The 20,868-nt window shown below is 39.8% G+C and overlaps 1 protein-coding gene across 6 annotated transcripts in view; it reads left to right on the top strand.

Moving 5' to 3' along the window:
• LOC117777754 (disks large-associated protein 1-like) overlaps positions 1-20,868 on the top strand; it is a 107,006-nt gene that overhangs the window by 9,548 nt on the left and 76,590 nt on the right. For 5 of the 6 annotated variants that reach the window (XM_034612671.1, XM_034612673.1, XM_034612674.1 and 2 more), the window contains exon 2: positions 5,643-5,716. The exons of the other annotated variant lie outside the window; for it this stretch is intronic. The gene's annotated coding sequence lies outside the window, so the exon portion shown is untranslated. The remainder of the gene's footprint in view (positions 1-5,642; positions 5,717-20,868) is intronic. 6 annotated transcript variants of the gene reach the window in all.

Consider the following 20,868-nt stretch of genomic DNA (forward strand, 5'->3'; position numbering starts at 1 on the left):
TGAGCTTCAGCAAGACTTGCAGTAGGAGGAACAGCAGGAGGTTGTTATGAAAGGTCTGTAGGAAGTTTGCGAACAGCAAAGACGTTGAATGGAGGAACATACTTATAATTTATCAAATTATCATTAACAAAGTAGTTTTACATCACCCTTTGTAAAAAAACAACAGTCTATGTAGATAATATTTTTATTAAATAAATACAGTAAATCTGTTTAATGTCTTTTTTATTATTGCACTTTTCATTTCAGTGTACACTCAAATTAACAAATATTTATGGTGGGCAATATGAATATATTCATTGAAAGATAAATAATTGCAAAGCAGATGTGTAAAAACAGTGAAAAACAATTACATTAAAAAGATACAACAGTAGTAACAATGATAACAATAATAGACCTAATTAAAGCCTTGATGATGTATATACAGGTGTGTGATTACTTGTGTTACTGTGTGAAGCTTCCGGAGAGACTAGAAGGAAACTCTGAAACCATGTATGAAACCTTTGTACTGTTTGTACTATTTGTAGGATCAAGGACAAGTGTCATGACTTTGGACTCTTATATAAAGAGTTGTTGGTTTTTGTTGGCAGCTTCTCTTCGTGGACATTTTGCCTGTGTTTTGTTTATTGACTATTACCTGTATTTCCATTGTTTTCAGTTGTTTTTTCCCCTGAGTTCTATGTTCCCTGTTTTATTTTGAAATTTTGCTCCTTGTGTGTATGTTACTTTTTTTCCTGCCTTTGTCCTGTGATTGTCTGCACCAGTTCCTCATGTGTTTCACCCGTGTTAAATTATCCCTGCCTCCCTTGTGTATATAAGTCTTTGTGCTTCCCTTTGTCTCTTTGTCAGTTCGTCGTCAATCACCTTCACATCTTTGTCGTTCCTCGTGTTTCCTTGTTCTTTTCTGGTTCCCAGTGATTTTCTGTTTGTGTATTTTTTGCAACCTTTATGTACCCTTTGCATTTAATTATGTATATATTATATATATATATATATATATTGCTACTTAATTTGCTTCTGCATTTTTGGGTCCTCCCGCACACCAAATCATGGACCCAGCAGAGCACATTTTTTTTCAGTTAACTTCATGACATGCAGGGCAGTATTTTTTTCAGTTTGCACTATGGGCTACTAATTAATCCTTACCTTGGGACCTGTCTGGATTCTGTAGGACCCCGCAGCCTCAACCAAGTTTCAGGTCCTCGTGGCAGACGAGAGCTGCCTTCTCCAGAGGCCCCTGTTCTCCCGCAGCTGCCTTCTCCAGAGCTGCAGCAGCCTCCAGTTAACCTGACTCACCGGTCAGACCCACTGTCACCAGTCACCAGACCTGCTGCTGCACCACTGGCTTGTGGTTCAACTCTCAGTTTTCTGGGGAAAAAAATGATTTATACAACCTGCAGGACACCAAAGTTTTCTTGGTTTTGTGCAGCTTTTACATGTCTACAATTTTATCTTTGAAATTAAGTGTTGATCGTGTTTTGTGTTTCGGGCTATTGAGAAGAATTTCTAAGACATTTGAGTCGATGTTCTGGCTGAGGGCAGGGATTAATGGGTTATCATATTAAACCAATGGGATGATTACCTCCCAGAAGCGCAGAGGTCACCTACCCCCTCATACTGTCTTAAACAGGTTCCTCAATGCTAGACCACAAACAAGCCTCAGACACAAAAAACAAGGTCATTACTCTGCACAATTACACAAATTCAAGAATTTTTATAGACAGCAGCATGTGTCCTGCAGACTGTAATATATACACTAAGCAACACTTCTAGTTAAGGACAACAACACCATTACAAATAGTTTTTTCTGAGTTGGGCAATATAATGAAATATATCAATAATATTGTGTCAAGCATCAGTGACACAAGATTGCACTAATATCTATAACTAACCCTGCTGGGATGTTTTTAAATCACTGAGCTGGAATAATTGTATATAGTATTTTTGATGATTTTTGCATTAATATGATGAAGTTTCACTTTTTTTAAATAACCTTGATTATTAATTATAACATAATTACAAGAATCTTGAAGGGACAGTGAAACATTTTTGAAAATACACACATTTTGTTCTGCGCTTTAGATTATACCTACAAAGTAGGGATGAGCGAGTACACCATTATCTGTATCTGTTCAACCAACTAAATTATCTGTATCCATATCCGTACTCTGACGTGGGCGGGGCGAGGCCGATCCGGGCCAGAGTCAGCTGCTATCTGGGTAGGCTCTGTGTAGGGGAGGAGCTCTGTGTGTGGCTGGCCTATGAAGGAATGATGTGGACACAGCTATCCAAAGAGGATTTTCATTCATCACGATTACGGATATTGACACAGTTTACTCGGATGGTATTCGTGCTCGTAAAAGTACATTATCGGTACTGGATACTCGTTTTATCCGAGTATTCGGCTCAACCCTACAACAAACCTTTTGTGACTATGACCATGGTGCAGGTCAGATTAGTTTTTAAAAATGGGAGTGGGGCAATTAGGTAAACTTAATTCTCCACTCCAAGTTTGATGTCAGCAGGTAACAGTGATGTTACAGCCATACTTCTTCAGTCTGTCTGTGTTCTGTTTGACAGACATTTGACCACAGTGCTTGTGCACCTTTCCCCTTAACTGATGGTGATATCAGAGAATGTGAGAATACTGTAAGACTTCTGAGATTAGAGGGTCTTGAGCAGGTTCAGGTGTACTCAAAATTTTGCTCCCTCTGGTCCACGCGTGTAAAAACTGAGTGAGAATTCTGGAAGCCTGAACGGTGCATGTGTGTCGCGGAATGTCTTGCTCTTCACATTGTTGTGCTACTCTTCTCTTGGGTCTTGCCCATTTTTCTCTGCCTAATGCACAGTGAAGAAATTATTTCCGGGAAAAGGAAATTTCAGTTTTATCTTGGTGAAGCTAAAATATCTTCAGCTGAGTTAAGATTTGCGTAACCACCAATACCCAGCTTTGAATTTTCTGCAGAATGGAGGCCAATTCCAATGCCGGTCCCATTTTTAGGAGGTAGTATAGCTTTGAGGCTCTTATCCATTGGCCATTAGCCACAGAGGTGGCTGCTTGGTGTGTAGACACAGTTGGTACTTAATTGTGAGACAAATTGTGATTTGTGAATATGGGCTATACAAATAAAATTTGATTGATTGATTGATTGATTGATTGTCTACAAATAAGCAGTTTCTAGTTCCTGTATTTCAGATTTGTTAAGAATCTGAGATTTGTCCCACAGCTATTGATGGGAAAGGACACCCAGGGGCCCGATTAAGATTCCTTTTTTTCTCTGGTGGAAACCTGATGAAATTGTTGCCTGGAAACAGGCTCAACAGAAATGTGCAGCTTGAGTGGCAGACGTGTTCAGCCTATACTCGGTGTGATAAAAGGATCAGACAGCTATTGCACTTCAAACTGCTGACTGTTAGCAAGCTACACCACACAGAGCTTATTTAAATATTAAAGCCATGCTTTGCTTTTGAAAAATATAGCATTGGTTTTCTTAAGCTTTTAGTCACTGCAGTGGAACAATTTGACTCACAACCTGAAACATGAGGCCTTTCTTAGTAAAAGCACAACATTTTGAACTAGTCCTGTGCACTGGCATACATCTCATTGCACAGTATGAATTTTGAACGTAGTATAATCGTGGAAACAGCTGTAATGTTCCAATAGGCAGCATATATATTTGTCACCGGGAAAAGTATGCAAAGGGTATTGAAAGTGGATTCCTATTATGCTTATGCCTTTTACTACTATAGTTATAACTTCATATCCTAACATTTATTTATCTTCAACAGAGTTAAATAGCTCATTTTAACTTTATTGTCCAGGACTACTATTTTCATTTTCTGCTGATTATTTCTTTGGCTGATTAACAGAGTCCAAAGTGAAGAGCGATTTTGAAGCTCATAGTGGCCATTTTTCCGTCGCCATCTTGCCGGTGCCTAACTCTTCTTAGTTCCTGGCTAATCCAAAAATGGTCAAAGGCGTGGAGTACGATTCAAACGATTCATACGATTTATGTGTTTTATGTCCCCTCAATGAAATGTTTTTTAAAAGTTCATCTACAATAACGTCTGATTTATTTTACAATAAATTCTGTTTATATTTGCAAAACTTGAATACTGACGGAATATATTCGATTTCACTTTGAAAGGAGAAGCAACTCATACAATACAGATACAACATTAAATTAGATACAACGCAGTGTTGGGGGGGACAAACAAACTGAAGCCAGACTCAACAAAAACATTATACTGTATATATATATTATACACAGTATACCAATCCTGTAGCCTTCATCAAGCTACTGAGCAATGCTAAGCCTGCTGAAAAAATTGAGCCTTGTTGTGTTGTCTAAATGACTGTTGCTACTTTCATGCCGTTTGCTTTTTTCAAAGAGATGTGTTAAGTCTCGCACCCTGTCATTCATTGTATTTCCGTGCAAACACTTTGAAACAGCAAACAGGGGAAGCAATAAAAAGACATTACTTACCCCATATCTGGTTAGCCAACTCTGTTGCACTCTGTTGCACATTTTTTGTCTCAGGATGTTGGAGGGGAGTGCCACCCCATATTGACAAGCCGTCACTGTTTGATACACGAGATAAAAGTCCAATGTTTCTTTTGTCTTCTTTGCCATAAGAGAGAGAACACGGTCAGCACAGAGGTGTCACGCAGGCTTGCTCGTCCCTTATAAAATGATAGGAAACATGATGTGATCTTTTTCTGTTGTAGATCATCCACCTTAAGGTTAAACAATTTTATTCGGAGATGCTTCTGAGCTCACTACAGTTGTAAAGAGTGGTTATTTGAGTTACCATTGCTCTACCATAGCTCCAACCAGTCTGGCAATTCTCCTTTGAACTCTGCCAACTTACTAAGTTGGAGGTGGATGTTTTTTAGTTTGTGGCTCCATTCTGGGTGAAAAGAAGGCTTTCATGTGTAAAAATCTCTGTAGGGGTGGGCGATATATCGCATATGCTCGATGTATCACGGCTTGTACCACGGCGATGTATAAAATGACTATATCACGACCATTGAGTATGTATTGTCACGTGAATGCTTTATGCCGTCAGCATGAAATTGTCTTTAAAGGAGGATTCCCCATTCTGATGTTTGATCTGAACATTAACTGAAGATTCTGACTTGTAACTACAGGATATTCAAGACAGCACTGCTGTTTGCATAAATACATGGATGAGTAGGTGTACAGTCATCCTCAATAACAGTGCTCTGTAAGAGTATGTTAAAATACTGAATGATTTGTGATTATGGCTTGTTGAGATATGCAATGAACATTAGTAAGTTTATTCAGTATCTGCAAACATCATGTTTTACATTCACACATAACAATGTATAGCTGTTTAAGTAATACTTTTCAATCACTAACAACTAAAAAACAAACAAAGTGATTGTTGAAGTTTGTGGAAGTGACACAAAACCCTTGAAGGCAACACAGTAGAGATAAGCCAGGGTTAAAATATGCAGCATGCTTTACACTTAGGTGACGTTGATCAGACAGAGGACTTTAGATCACACGACAGTTGTAATGAAAATGAAAACTTCATTGATGTAACTTCTGTAACTTTGTGTCTTTGTCTATCTCTGTTGTTTGTATGTGTCCATATGTGTGCTCATTGTCTTGTCATAGGCGACTGATGTGAGGCCAGCTACACAGAGATGTCAATCAATTGACAACTCTTTGGCAATGGGGATCTAAAGGAGGTAAGTAAAGATGGACTTAATCACACTATTAATATCTTGTACTTCACTACCTTTTATTTAAATTATGCTACTTTCACAAAGATTTTAGTTCATTCATACAAAATACACTTCAAAATTACCTGCATTTCACTTTCTGTTTAGAAATCAGATAGAAAGACAAATCAACTTTGTGAGCTCTCCAGCAGCCTGTACCAGAAGAGGTACTTAGCAGCTTGGAGTAGTACAGTTAGCTTTCCTATTAGCAGCTTTTGTCAGCCTTGATGGGGGTTTTATGCTTTCATTTTCAACAGAAAATGTTTAATCAGACCCATCCAACAAAAGTTTGCTCGCTGCAGTTAATAGGTTTTCTTCAGTCCTCTATTATAAAAATATCTCACAGTATGACAGTAACATCCGTTGGAGATCCTTGACAGTAGATGGTCAGCTAGAGTGTTGCCTCAAGCTATGGGTCTGCTGTGAGGTCAAGCCTTATGATGGTCCAAAAACAGCCTAATCAATTAGGGATCTAAAGAAGATTGAAAGAAGATAGGCGCTAAAGATATGATTCACGCTTCTTTTGCAGTCAGCTGGTCATTTTGGTCCCCACCTCCTCAACACATCCCACCACTGAGCTGTTCCCCTCTGTCTGTGTCTATTGTGGGCTTCTTAGGCAGGCACAAACACAGGATTACATTTCTGAATATAAGAGAGCATGTACCGAGATAGAGAGAGCGAGACAAGGAGAAGCAGGTTAAGGGATAGTCCACTGAAAAATTTTAATTCACTCATTATCTACTCACCACTATGCCGATGGAGGGGTGGGTGAAGTGTCTGAGTCGACAAAACACTTTTGGAGTTTCAGGGGTAAACAGCGTTGCAGCCAAATCCAATCCAATTGAAGTAAATGATAACCAATTCTTCAAACGTAAAGAAAAAACAACAGAAGAAAAACATAAAATGCCTCCATACTGCTCCTGTGGTGTCATCCAAGTGTCCGTAAGCCCCGGCATTCAAATTAGAGTCAAAACGGTGTCATTTACACCGTGTTTTTAGCGTAAATGTCCTCCTATATATGTTCACGTTCGCACTCACACACCACAAACTGCACACAAGCTCTCGCCCAAGGGTGTGCAGTAGCATCGCTACTTCCGGTAGCATCGCTACCTCTGGATGAATTAATTCAAATGTTTCTGTGAACTATCCCTTTAAGCCCACTCTCTTCTCTTCTCTTCTCTTCTCTTCTCTTCTCTTCTCTTCTCTTCTCTGGAAAAGCTCTGTTGAATCATAACAGTCAGTGGGCGCAGTTGTAAATATCTAGTTGGGGGTGGTCGTATGGATAGAATGATGACAGAAAGGGAAAGATAAGGAAGGATGGCAAAGGAGTTGTTGATAGCCTCGAGCATTACTTAGGCTCCCGCTCTATGGAATTTCAGTGGCTATTTTGATTCTTCATAAAATCTCTAAAGCTTGAAGAAATCGTCATGATTTCCTTCATTACAGAATAAAAATTAACGAGAAATACACACATCAAGGAATTAACTGTTCATAGCAAGTGGTTCTCACTGCACGAAAAAACTGATTTACGCCCCTGTAAACACCTGCAAAGGTCCCTAATTCCCGGTAGTAAACGGCTGTCTACAGCCTGTGAAGTCCACGTTCGCCTGTGACATAAATTGTCAACAACAAACCTCTGGTAATGGGGTCGTAGGGGGTGGTGGGCGGGTGAGAAGCGGAGCGAAGGTGTGATCTAATTAGCATATGAATCGCAGTGAAACCCCTGGCGAGAACTTATCTCACTTCACCATTTGATGAAACCACAGACCTTTGTAACAAAGTGATTGGCTGTTGATCTGTTGCTATTGGTCACCCTGGACCATTATAATACAGACTTGGGTAAACCCCTCCCACACAATAATAATAATAATAATAATAATAATAATAATAATAATAATAATAATAATAATAATAATAATAATAATAATAATTGCTAATAATTTATTTATTTATAATAGTTATTAGTAAGCCTATACTAAAAGCACTGCAGCTAATGAAGACTACACATATATCCATGTGATACTTGATGTTATATGTTGTATATATTGTAGAGAAAAAAAAAAGTACATGTTGAGTCAAAGCTTTATTTACACACAGCACAGATTGTGTTCAAATACAACTGGCCTAGTCAGTGAAAAGAAATTTGGTGAAGCTTGAAATGTGTCTGCCGCCTCTCGGTCATAAGTTCTTGGTGGCACTCTGTCTGAATGTGCTCCAGTTTGTAGACGTCTGTGGTGTGTAGCTGTGTAGGTTCTAGTCTCATTTGAAGTGTCGCACACAGGCTGGCGTGCTCCTGGCTGTGGAAAGATGGATCCACATCATCTGCCACCAGCACTCTGCCCCGCTTTAATCAGCTATAATGTTGTGCATATGATAGATTAAGCGTGACACCATGAAATGGTGTGCCTTTGGGCATTCAATAAATTTGGTTATCAGAAAAAATATTGAATATTAATATTAAATATATTAATATTAAATAATAACTTTAATTGATTAAAGTTACCTCGGGGCACCACCCTTCAAAGGAAGGGAAAAGATAGCCAATTTATTGATTAAGTATCATGAAAATACTAACTACAAATTGGGAACTCTGATTAACAATTAAATTAATAACTATAACCAAAATTACCATATAGATAGTTAGCAAAGTTGAAGGATATGGAGGTTGGCAGAATTCACACTTATGCAACATTAATGAAGACAACATTTGTTAAAGAAAAACATTTATTATGAAGATAATAAAGTATAAAAACACAAATTACTAAAGGTGTACTTACTATGTAAATATGTGTATGTGTGTCTGTGTGAGTGAGTGTGCTTTCAAAATGGCGGCTGGCCACTATGAAGATAACTGCCCCCCCCCCCGGAATGTTTCCATGTGGATGAGGTCAGAGAGATGTGTGGGGAGATATGTGTGTGTGTGTGTGTGTGTTGGTGCCAGGTTAGAGAAAGTAGCTAGTTGCATGCAAAGAAAGGCTGTGAAGAGCATAACATGACTAACATTAACTTTCAAATAACTTATAACCAAAATATCACAGCAGCACAAATACAACTTATAAACATCACATGGAATAGAATAAACAGTCTTTGCTTAGCCTAGTATAATTATTAAGCCCAGTTGTGTTACCCATCCATGAAAAGGGGAAAAAAGGGTTGATGTGCTGTTTGAAGTCCAGTGAAGTGGTCTTGCTGGTTTGTGGCTCCTGTTTTTGTGGTTCTGCTGTGCGATGCAGCTCTTGTTCTGAAGTTCTTAGGCAGGATTTTTGGAGGGTTTTAGCAGTCTGCTCCAGGCAGGCCTGCTTGAAGGTTGGTAGAGCTTGGGTAGGGAGGAAGTTTCCTGGCCTGGAGAGCTGGAAAGCTACACCTCTCCTCCATGGAGAGTTGAGTAGAAAGAGAGGTGAGCTGGTAGCTGCACTTCTCCTCTTGGAGAGTTGAGTAGAAAGAGTTGAGTCGAAAGAGAGATAGGAGAGGGGGAACTGGGCTTATATTGGCCTGGTGACCTCATGGATCATGGGGCCCAGAGTGACCAATAGTGGTTGAAAGTTGTGTCCAGGGCGTGTTTGAACACCTCGCTGTGAAGTTGAAGCACCCTGGGAGACTGAGTTCTGGAGGCTCTGCTTTGTCTCCAGAACAAAGAAACATGTGGTCAGGATTTGAATACACATGTAGGCCGAACTGTAGTTCACAAATACCAGGTCCCAACAGTAATGATAATTATATAAGAAAGCTCAATATAAGAAGATGATTTAAACAAATGAATGTTTTTCATCCTTCTTTGGTCAGACAATTTCTTGTCAGCGCTGCTTTGGAGATTTTCCTCTTTGAGTTTTTGTTTTTGGTCTTTCTATCTTTGTTTTCTTTTCATATGAATAAAGACGTGACCACCTATCATATGATAAATTCTAATTCACATGAGCAAAGACGTCACCGCCCGTCATATGATAAATAGGTAAGGTTCTGAGACCAACCTATTTTAAAAGTAAGGTGACAAAGCAAATGAAATAGTTGCATATTATAATTCTATTCTTCCAACACATGAGTATCTTATAAAAAAAACGGAAATGGCCACGCTAATTCACCATAAGAAGATCCACAGTAAAAAACACAATTACCACACAGTTACCTAAATACAATGACCTAATTTTCCACACTGCAAATCCAGACTTGCAGCTAGAGCTTCGACCAAATGTGAGGGGAGCTCAGACATTGAAAACATAATGATGAACTAGATCAGATAAAGTAAACATATAGAGAAAGTTTTTTATATAGCACAATGCATCTCTTTTTCAATCTTACCCTTGCTCTGGTTCGTGGCGCCTCATTTGCCTCAGAGGTGTGACGACGACGGACAGTTCCAAAGGGAAAAAAAGAAGAAAAAAGAACAGGACAAAAAAGTCCCTCTTATGAAAAAACTTAACATGAGCAAACGCTTTAAGTTTAAGCAGTTCGTACACATTTGAACGTTCACTATGTCTGCTCAAGCACTCATTGCTTTCGTCTTCTTTTACCAACTTTCTCTCTAATCCCACATTTGTTGACACGCTATTCAGATTTGCGAGTTACTTAGCTTAGCAGTTAGCAATGGCTTCTCTCTTTAGCTTAGCTCTTACCATAATTTTGGGATTGAGGGCCCGTCTTAATCTAAAAAATCTATTTGTGAGTGTTAAACAAATGCAACGGTTAGAATTTGGACATTAAATTTGATTAGGTCTATAAATTGATCAAGAGCAGCAGCCAATTAGAAATGCTGAACGTGAATTATTAATTATAGTGATTATTCCAATGGAAAACCAAAAGAGGAAAAAAGCCAAGGTCTGGGTTCTGGAACAAAATCAGAAAGACTAGAATTGACCTAGTGTGAGCTTTGAGCTTTGTGTTTATCTGTCCACCACTTTACTGTGGGTTGCAGTGAAGTTTATTCCAGCTGAGGTGCACCTGAACACATCAAGTCCAAGCAATTGTGGCACTTGTAATGCATGCGAAGGACCTGTCCGAATCTCTGTTCCATGAGATCTCTTCAGGAAAACAAGAAGAAGCAGTCTTGTCTTTTCCCAGTAACGATGAGAATATTTTACAACCAGAGTTGCAGAAAGTAGCATTGGACTAATGTCTCTCTGGATGTCAAATTCTTACATGTCCGCCTGAAAAGGCTGCACCACCCATGACCTAAAGTCATGATCTTTGCTGAATTCAAACTAAACTTTTTTTTATCACACTTTCTAACATGATAAAAAACATACCCACACAGACAAATGCTTGGGCCTTTTGTCCATCAGTGGGCCTCATCGTGTGATGTGTGTTTATTTAATTTGTTCTTAAGAAGTTTCTTAAGAAAGCTATATGTCAGATTCATGACACATTCTTAAATTGCAGAATTGTTCACACTTAAAAAGTTATCTAAGCTGAACCAGCACATCATTAGCAATGCAGTACTGCATGATTTAAATAATATAAATACTCAGGTCATCCTGATGGCTGGTCTGATATATTTACACTGTAGTGAGTTTTAAGAAGAAATTTCTTCCACGATGTGGAATGGATCTGTGGACGATAAGGCAAAGGGACTCTGGGGAAAAAGTGAAGTCAGTAACATGTATTGATGAGATATTAATTTCTTTGATATGATAAGGATGGAGAAGAGGAAGGAGAAACTGGAAAGAGAAGCTCCGTGTGTCATGTGTCCCCCGACATTCTAGACCTATAGCAGCATAACTAAGAGCAGGTCTAAGACAAGCCTGGACCGGCTCTAACTATAAGCTTTATCGTAAAGGTTTTTAAGTCTACTCTTAAACGTACAGATGGTGTCTGCCTCTGAAAGTGGGAGATGATTCCACAGGAGAGGAGCTTGATAGCTGAAAGCTCTGGCTCCTACTCTACTTTTAGAGACTTTAGGGACGACAAGTAAGCCTGAATTCTGGGAGTGCAGTGCTCTAGTGGGTTGATATGGTACTATCAGCTCTTTGAGGTATAATGGTGCCATATTATTAAGGGCCTTGAAGGTGAGGAGGAGAATTTTAAATCAGATTTAACCGGAAGCCAGTGTAGTGAAGCTAATCCAGGAGAAATGTGGTCTCTTTTCTTGGTTCTTGTCAGGACACGTGCTGCAGCATTTTGGACAAGCTGCAGAGTCTTTAACGACTTACTGCTGGAGCCTGATAATAAGGAATTACAATAATCAAGTCTGGATGTAACAAAGGCGTGGACGAGTTTTTCTGCATCTTTCTGCTGTGGGAGACATCTTCAGACTTGGGGGTGACAATTGCTCATGTTACTCTGTTAGCGTTTGTATATTGTTCCACATTTTGGTCTCCTTGATGGTCTACATTAAAATCTTCTGCATAAGACATCAGCTGCTGCCTGAATTCTCCTTTCCCCAGCTTCAAGAAAACTTCCATAACAAATGTGATTTTACCTGCTTTGGTGCAAATGCAAGTGACAACAGCTGCAATGGAGAGGAGATTCTTCTCTAGTTTTGTGGTCTGGTAGTGTCCTTGTCACTACTGATAGTATGAGGCGATACCTACAGCCCAATCCGGTTGCACAGGTAACCCAGCTACTCCAGTATAAACATCTGTACGTGCAGTCACAAGTAGGTTTGCTGTGTCTCCCAGCACAGTCTCAAGAGCATGGAGGAGATACTAGGAGACCGGCCATTACACAAGGAGAGCTGGAAAGACTCCTTGAGGGTGGCATGAGGGCCCGACGTCCTCTAGTGGGACCTGTGTTCAAGGCACTGTGCAGCTCGATTGACATTTGCTAGAGAACACCAGAATTGGCAGGTCCACCACTGGCACCCCGCTCTCTTCACATATGAGAGCAGGTTCACACTGAGAACATGTGACAGTCGTGAAAGTGTCTGGAGACACCGTGGTGAACGTTATGCTGCCTGTAACATGATCCAGCATGACCGGTTTGTCAGTGGGTCAGTGATGGTCTGGGGAGGCATATCCTTGGAGGGTCGCACAGACCTCCATGTTATAGCCAACGGTACCCTGACTGCTGTTAGGTACCGGGATGAAATCCTCAGAGTAACTCTCAGATCTTACACTGGTGCAGTGTGCCCTGGGTTCCTCCTGGTGAAGGACTATGCCTGGCCTCATGTGGCCAGAGGGTGTAGGCAGTTCCTGGATGCACGAAGGCATTGATGCTATCTACTGGTCCTCACGCTCCCCTGACCTAAATCCAATGGAACACCTATGGGACGTTATGTATTAGTGCCTCCGGCACCACCAAGTACCGCCACAGACTGTCCAGGAGCTCACTGATGCCCTGATCCAGGTCTGGGAGGAGTTTCCCCAGGACACCATCCACCGACTCATCAGGAGCATGCCCAGATGTTGTCGGGAGTGCATACAATTTTTTAAAGCACAGGCTAACCCTAACCCAATAATCAAGCCTGGATGTAACAAAGGCGTGGACTAGTTTTTCTGCATCTTTTTGAGAAAGGACATGTCAGATTTTTGAGATGTTACGTCAGTGAAAGAAGGTGGGTCTAGAAATTAGTTTTAAGTGAGAATTAAAGGACAAATCAGGATTGAAGATCACTCCCAGGTTCCTGACTGTTTCATTGGAAGCAAGGGCAATGTCATCTAGCGCAGCTATATCATTAGATAATGTATCTCTAAGGTGTTTAGGGCAGAGTATTAGAACCTCTGTTTTATCTGAGTTTAATAAGAGAAAATTGCGGGTCATCCAGGTTTTTATGTCCTTGAGACATGCTTGAAGTTTAGTTAATTGATTACACTGTTCTGGGTATAACTGGGTGTCATCTGCATAGCAGTGGAAATTTATAGAGTGTGTCCTGATTACATTACATTACATTTCATTTAGCTGATGCTTTTATCCAAAGCGAATTACAATAAGTGCATTCAACCATGAGGGTACAAACCCAGAACAACAAGAATCAAGAAAGTACAATTTCTTCAAAAAAGCCAAACTACAAAGTGCTATAAGTAAGTGCCATTTAAGTGCTACTAAATTGTTAGTTAAAATGTTTTTATTCAAGGTATAGTCGGAAGAGGTGTGTTTTTAGTTTGCAGCGGAAGATGTGTGGACTTTCTGCTGTCCGGATGTCAATAAGGAGCTCATTCCACCATTTAGGAGCCAGGACAGCAAACAGTCGTGATTTTGATGAGTGTTTAGCTCGCAGTGAGGGAGCAACAAACCGATTGGCAGATGCAGAGCGGAGTGAATGGGCTGGGGTGTAACGTTTAACCATGTCCTGGATGTAGAATGGACCCGATCCGTTCGCAGCACGGTACTAATGTTTTGAAACGGATGCGGGCAGCCACTGGTAACCAGTGAAGGAGAGCGGAGGAGCGGAGTAGTGTGAGTGAACTTAGGTAGGTTAAAGACCAGTCGAGCTGCTGCATTCTGGATGAGCTGCAGAGGTCGGATGGCACTAGCAGGTAGACCAGCCAGGAGGGAGTTACAATAGTCTAGGCGTGCCTGATAATGTTTCCTAGTGGATGCATATATAACGAGAATAAAATTAGGCCGAGCACAGAGCCCTGTGGAACACCGTGGTTAACTTTGGTGAGCACAGATGACTCATCATTAATTTGCACAAATTAGAATCATGTTAATAATAATAACAATAATAATAATAATAGTGGTCCACCGATGTATCGGCCGTATATCGGTAGCGGCCGATATTCGCCTCGTTTACTGCTATCGGCGTATTGGTAATAAACTTGACTTTCACCGATAACATTGGCCGATGTTCATTGGTATGTTTTCTGCAGCCTGCCAATCTGGCATCCAGATTGTGGTACACTGACGCCGGGTTTACACCGGGCGCTGAAGCGCAGCGCCAAGGAAAGCCAGGCGCCTCCCATCCACCCCCTGTTAAACCTTTCTGCGGTTCACATGGGCTGCGATGCGCCGCGCCGCGTGCGAGCGAGCGTATCGCGCCAGGAAACAGACTGAAAAATTATTTTAAACGATATAAATGACATATTTTATATGATATAAATGATCAAATATGCATCCCATACTTTGTATTCCCCTTCTGTTGTCCTGGAGTTTTAATTTTCCCAATTTTCCCAATCACATAATTAAATGTCCCCCTCTGCCCATCCACTACAGCCACACAAGCAGTCATATAGATAAAAAGGGGGGGGCTAAAGGCTTGCTTGGAGAATATGTCATTTACCCCCGACACCCGACATTGAACGGGTTACATACAACAACAAGCGGAGAATCGCGGGCTGACCGGCGCGGAGAAATATGGGTCCGGTGTGCACATGCGCAACAGGTACTACATACAAACAGCAGAGACAATGTCGGCAGCGTGGGATTTCTTCACTGTCTCAGAGAAAGATCGCCGTTTAGCAATTTGCTAAATTATTTAATGCTTGCAATTTGCTAAATTGCAAGCATTAAATAATTTACAGTTGAGATGATGTCTTGAGTAGGCCTGGTGATACTGTTAAATGTTTGGCTAAGTAGGTGTCTATGTCCATCCATGGCATCTAAAGTTAAACTTGTCACTTTTTCTGTTTTTCATATTATTCAAGTAATAAACAAATATTGGTATCGGCTATCGGCTATCGGCTAGATTGTTGTTTTAAATATCGGTATCGGTATCAGCCAAGAATTTCCATATCGGTGCATCCCTAAATAATAATAATAATAATTGTTGTTATCCTGCAGCTCTTGAGTCAGAGATATCTGCAAAGAGAGAGAGAAAGAGAGAGAGAGAATATGGAAGGAAAAAGACACATAGTTAGTGACATGTATTAAGATAAATAAATGAATGGGGGGGGCAGAGACTGTATTCAAACATATAGTGCCAATGGTTTTTAGTGCTTCTATTACAATAGTGCTATAGTAATTATGTTATGATTTATTATATCTGCTATCCTGTTAAACATTAAAAATTTTACATTTATTCAGATAATACAACTTGCATGCTTGCATTGCTTATTGTCAGACACATCAGCCAACACAAACTGATCTTTCGATGAGCTCTCACTGGTCTCGATGTGGTATGAAATGCAAAAATACCATCTTTATTCTCTTCAGAAAAGGTATATGTGTGTTAACAGTACCTCCTGGGAACTTTACAAATGACCTAAGGATTAGTGGACTACCACCCTCTGAGCCACAGCTACTTCAGAACATTATTCTCTCATACACCAATAATACAATCTGCAGTTATGCCTTGTTCTTCAAAAATGTATTTCATGTAGTGTGACACATCCAGAGACATACATAAATTAAATTGTTAAATGTTCAAACCATATCTTTTTCCCTTGTAATTAAAATTTGCTTTGCAAAGTGTTAGTTTAGCTGAAATTTATCAGCATGTTTTGCATCACTTTGTTAGTGCAAATACAAGGGTGCATTCATGTTTCATTCTTACTAACACTTAGGCCCAATCCTATTTCACCCCTTCTCCTTACCCCTACCCCTACCCCTTGTTTTCGAGGGTTATCTTGCCCCTTGAAACAGAGTCACAAGGGGTAGTGGTTGAAAACTTCAGCTATGAATTGGGACAGCCCTTCAAGAAGCCGTTACATCACCAGTAGTCGTCGCGAAAACCAGACACGTCATCAGTAGTTGTCGATGTAAACAGACGAGACAGTTTTGCCTGGGATGTCATTGTAATAACATTGTGGAGATCTTAAATAAATCAATGCTATTGTTTGCAGTTTCTAAAGTGACAAACCTATAATATCCAAATAACATCTATGCTAATGGATTTGGAAATGAAAAACTTGGATGCTCTGCATTATTTTACATACAAATCAAAAGCACACAGCTTCAGGCTGCTAGCAGTGGTCTGTAAGCAACCCTGCAATGATGCTTTGTTATTAGAGGAGCAGTTAAGTTCAGTAGCCTCGCTGCTTTACGCTGGTTAAATCAAGTGCATCGTGTATCTTCAAAGAGGGGGGATGCAACATGAAATAATGTGAAAATTCGGGCAAAAACAAAGGCACTTGCAGAAAATTATGACCATAATACATCGAAACAATATTAAACTACGATATTACAATTGTTATCGTAATTTTTAAATCCTTATTAATGGAGAAAATACTACATCAGTGTCTCTCTCTCCCAGCTTCCTGCTGATTCTCAAGGCATGCCGGGAAATTCTCATAGCCCTCGGTTTGTGGGTCTGAAAAAATTCTGTTTCGAGGGCTGTACAGCCCTAATACTTGGCCCTCCGCCTCCATCCCAACAAGTACACCCTACCCCTACACGGGAACGCGCAAAACAAAGGGGAAGGGCTAGGGCTAAGGGGTGAAATGGGATTCGGCCTTCCTGTACTCTACTATACATTATCTATCAATCAATCAATCACTAAAATTGTATTTGTACAGCCTATATTATCAAATCATAATTATTATGTGGCATAGATTTGGAACACAGGATGTAATGTATAAATTCTCCTGTTGAGATTACTTGTTTTTGTTTACAGCATATCAACAAAATCGGCCCTTATCACCATATGCTCTCTTGGTGTCTTTGTCAGTGTCGTCTATGTGTATGGCACCGCTTTTTCATCCAGATAATTAAAAAATATAATTTTTTTAATTTTTGCATCTGTCATGTGTTACAAATGTCATCAACATGCCCCATAACATACTCCCAGTGAATCCTGCAGAGGATCTCTTGCTGTATTCTCACATCGGCTCCTTTGGACTTTCTACTGACTTCATGTAGGGGACTGGCTTGAGAAGGTCTGCAGAAAGAGTTCAGTGCATGTCTAAAAGCAGATTCAATAACCCGTTGGTGTAAATGTGAGTGTGAATGGTTGTTTGTCTCTGTATGTTGACCCTGTGATGTACTGGTGACCTGTCCAGAAAATATTCCACCTCTCACCCAATGTCAGCTGGGATTGGATCCAATCCTCAAAGGATAAGTGGTATAGCTAATGGATGAATGGTATCCAGGATAGATACTGTAAATGATACATGAGCATCTGTTATAGTGAATGATTTTCATTTTTAATTTCACTAGCGTCTATCACACACAGCTGTGGTTGCTATGGTGACACATCCTCTCTCTTTTTAAGGCAAGGAGAGACAGAAAGAGAGATAAAGAAAAGAAATACACACGCACACACACACACACACTCCCATAGTCCCTTTGCAGGCACATTTAGCATAATGCATTTCCTACCCTTTAACCTTAGCTCTCAAAACTAAATGCCTCACCCTGACCTAAACCTAACTCTAAACAAAGAAGCAAGTCTCAACCCTCAGCCTTTTGAAAAAGGGAAGAGTGGCCTAAATTTTCTCACTTTCCCAAAATGTCCTCACTTCGTAAGGTCTATGCACAAAAAGCTACACAAACATTGAAGTACAAGTACACACAATTTAGAATTCATATGCAGCGTGCTAGTTAGCATATGCTACGTGTTGGTTAAAGGTTTCCTTCCCACTGGAAAGTCACATCATATCTGTAACTGAAATGGGAAACCCTGAAAGATCCTGAAGATCAAGTCAATTCAAACTCAAAAATTGTGATAAGACAAAATATTTAAACTGTTAAACTACTGTATTTGGGTGATTTTATATGAACTACTAAATATGTCTCGCATAAACTGGCCATTTGTCACTCACAATATGAAGGTAGCTCTAGGGAGCACTTTTGGAATTTGCAGTCCTCTTCAGTGCTGTGGTTAGGGTCACAGGGTGCCAAAACTGTCCTGTTAGAAATATCACTGTATGGAAATTGCAGACTAGTTGGATACAAACAAAACATCTAGGACACAACGTTTATTGACTTGGCTGCAAGGTCGGATTTGTCAAACCTAGTAACACAAATACAGCTCCTAATAATAAGGCATTTGTTTGATTGATTTATGAATATGTGAATTTAAAGAGATGGCTAAGTTGGTACAAACTGAACTCTTATTTATCTTGCTATTTAATTCATTTTTGATGTAGAACATTCTGACATACTTATTGGAGCTATCTTGCTGGAAATAACACTGGACATCCACAATAAAAACACTCTTAACACAAAGACACAAAATTTGAATTTTATAGAATTTAATATTGAGGTAAATCTCTTGTATGAGGAAGTAAATGTCCATTGGACTACATTAATAGAGTATGCTGTCTGCCTCCGTTGCTGCTATCAACCTTTAGAGGGTGACTCAAAGGCTTTTTGTTCACCAGCCTCCATTTAGCCCTAAATAACTTGATCTCAGCCCTATTTTCATTCCTCCTTCCTCCTACACACACAGCATCAACCCAGCCTGCCTGCCACATATGGCTCTTTGAAAGATGTAGCAGGAGATGGTGGTAAAAGATGGGTGGTTGTTTGGTTTTACCAATGAAATCTTCTCTCACTTCACCTCCTAGAGATTAGCATTGAAGTGTCAGTTGTAGAATTAGCTCTTGCTCTCCATTCAGTCAGGAAACAAAAGCGAGTATAACAAGCAAATGTTGGTGACACCAGTAGACACTGTTCCATTTCTGATTAAGGGTTTTGGTTTTCTTCTTTCTGCAGCTCATTTTGTTGCATTATTTTCACAGGACACTATCCTTCACCAGCTTACCACCTGCCAGAGCTGCAAAATGTGTTACAAATTGAACATGGGTTTCCATGGGCAACACTACACTCTACATTTAGCTTTTTTTTAAATCACGTCGCTGAACTACAGTACTAAAGTACTGAAGAACTAAAGTAATTTGTACTCCTGATTTGGAATAGAGTCATATGAGCTATCATTCTGTGTTAAGTACAGAGCTGGAGTCTCTGGAAGCAGGGAAAACAGGTCCATTGCACTTTTGAAACAGTCTGATAACATGATTTATTTTGTTTAATTAGTCTGGATTTAATTTTTAATTGAACTTTAATTGTCTAAATCACAATTTGTTTTGTTTAGTGTGAACTTATGTGCAGATATTATTTCTTGAAAAGTAGTTTATCCTCTGCTTAGTACCTCCATGCAAAGTCTTTGCAGATTGCCAGATACTGTTTGAGATAATGGGTTTTTGGTTTTCATCTGGCATGCGTCGCCCATGCATCTTACGCTTTCAGAAAAATGTACACAGCATGTTTCCCAAACGTTCTCTTTAAAGCTTTTAAATCTAACAGGACTTAAACTGCAACAATTTCATCTCATCCAAATGTGATTATTTTGCCCTACTTCTTTTCAACTTCTGAGTGCACTGCAACACAAATAAGCCAGCAACTTTTTAGATGAATATGAACAATATAAACAAAAGGAGCAGTGTATAATTAAAAGACATAATTTCGTGACAGGAAGGCTAGGCGATAGGAATTAGTTTTGAGAAGTTTTTTTAAGGAATCCAAAGACTTTGCTGATCTGATTATTTACTGTTCCATAGGGATGAAGCTGAAGGCACAGTCTCCCCTGCCTTTGCAGAGGGAGCGGGGAACAGTTAAAAGACCTTGGTTGGTTTATCTGATGGGTCTGGAGGTTGAGTATGGCTCTAGGAGATCTGAGATGTATGAGGAGGAAGAATTATGTTGTGCCTTGTATGTAAAGCAATGTTTTGCGGTCAATTCTGAATTGAAAAGGGCGTTACAGTAATCTATATGGATTAGGACTTCAAGATAAGCATATGTTTGATTTTGGACAGGTTTCTAAGTTTAAAAAATCATGTCTGTGAAAGTTTGATGATATAGTGGTCGGGGTTGAGGTTTTGTATATTAATATTTATATTAAATATTACGCCAAGGTTTCTGACTGGGGGTTTTGACGTAGGAAGACAAGGGTCTGATACAGATGGGGACTGTGGTGAACTTATTAGGGCCAATTTGGAGGACCTCAATTTTGTCTGGGTTCAGCTGAAGGAAATTGCAAGACGTCCAGTTCTTTATCGCATCGTGTTGAACACCGCATAGTAAAGGAGCTTTAGAGGATAGAGTGTTGAAAGTATCTGTTTGAGAGGTAGGAGTGCTTAAAGCAAAGTCTGAGATACCAGACAACTTTTGAAGGCGATCAAGCAGGATGGAATGTTCAATGTATCAATTGTGATTAGGTCAGACAGGATCAGGATGGAGTGTTCGCCATTTTCTGTGCGCATGAGGATGCTGTTTATGACTCTAACCAGTTCTGTTTCAGTGCTGTCATCTAGATCTATATTGTTGTAATAGTGTGCTTTCCTATAGTCAAACACAAGCAATTTAAA

The sequence above is a fragment of the Hippoglossus hippoglossus genome, chromosome 17 (assembly GCF_009819705.1).
Source record: "Hippoglossus hippoglossus isolate fHipHip1 chromosome 17, fHipHip1.pri, whole genome shotgun sequence".
Lineage (NCBI taxonomy): Eukaryota > Metazoa > Chordata > Actinopteri > Pleuronectiformes > Pleuronectidae > Hippoglossus > Hippoglossus hippoglossus.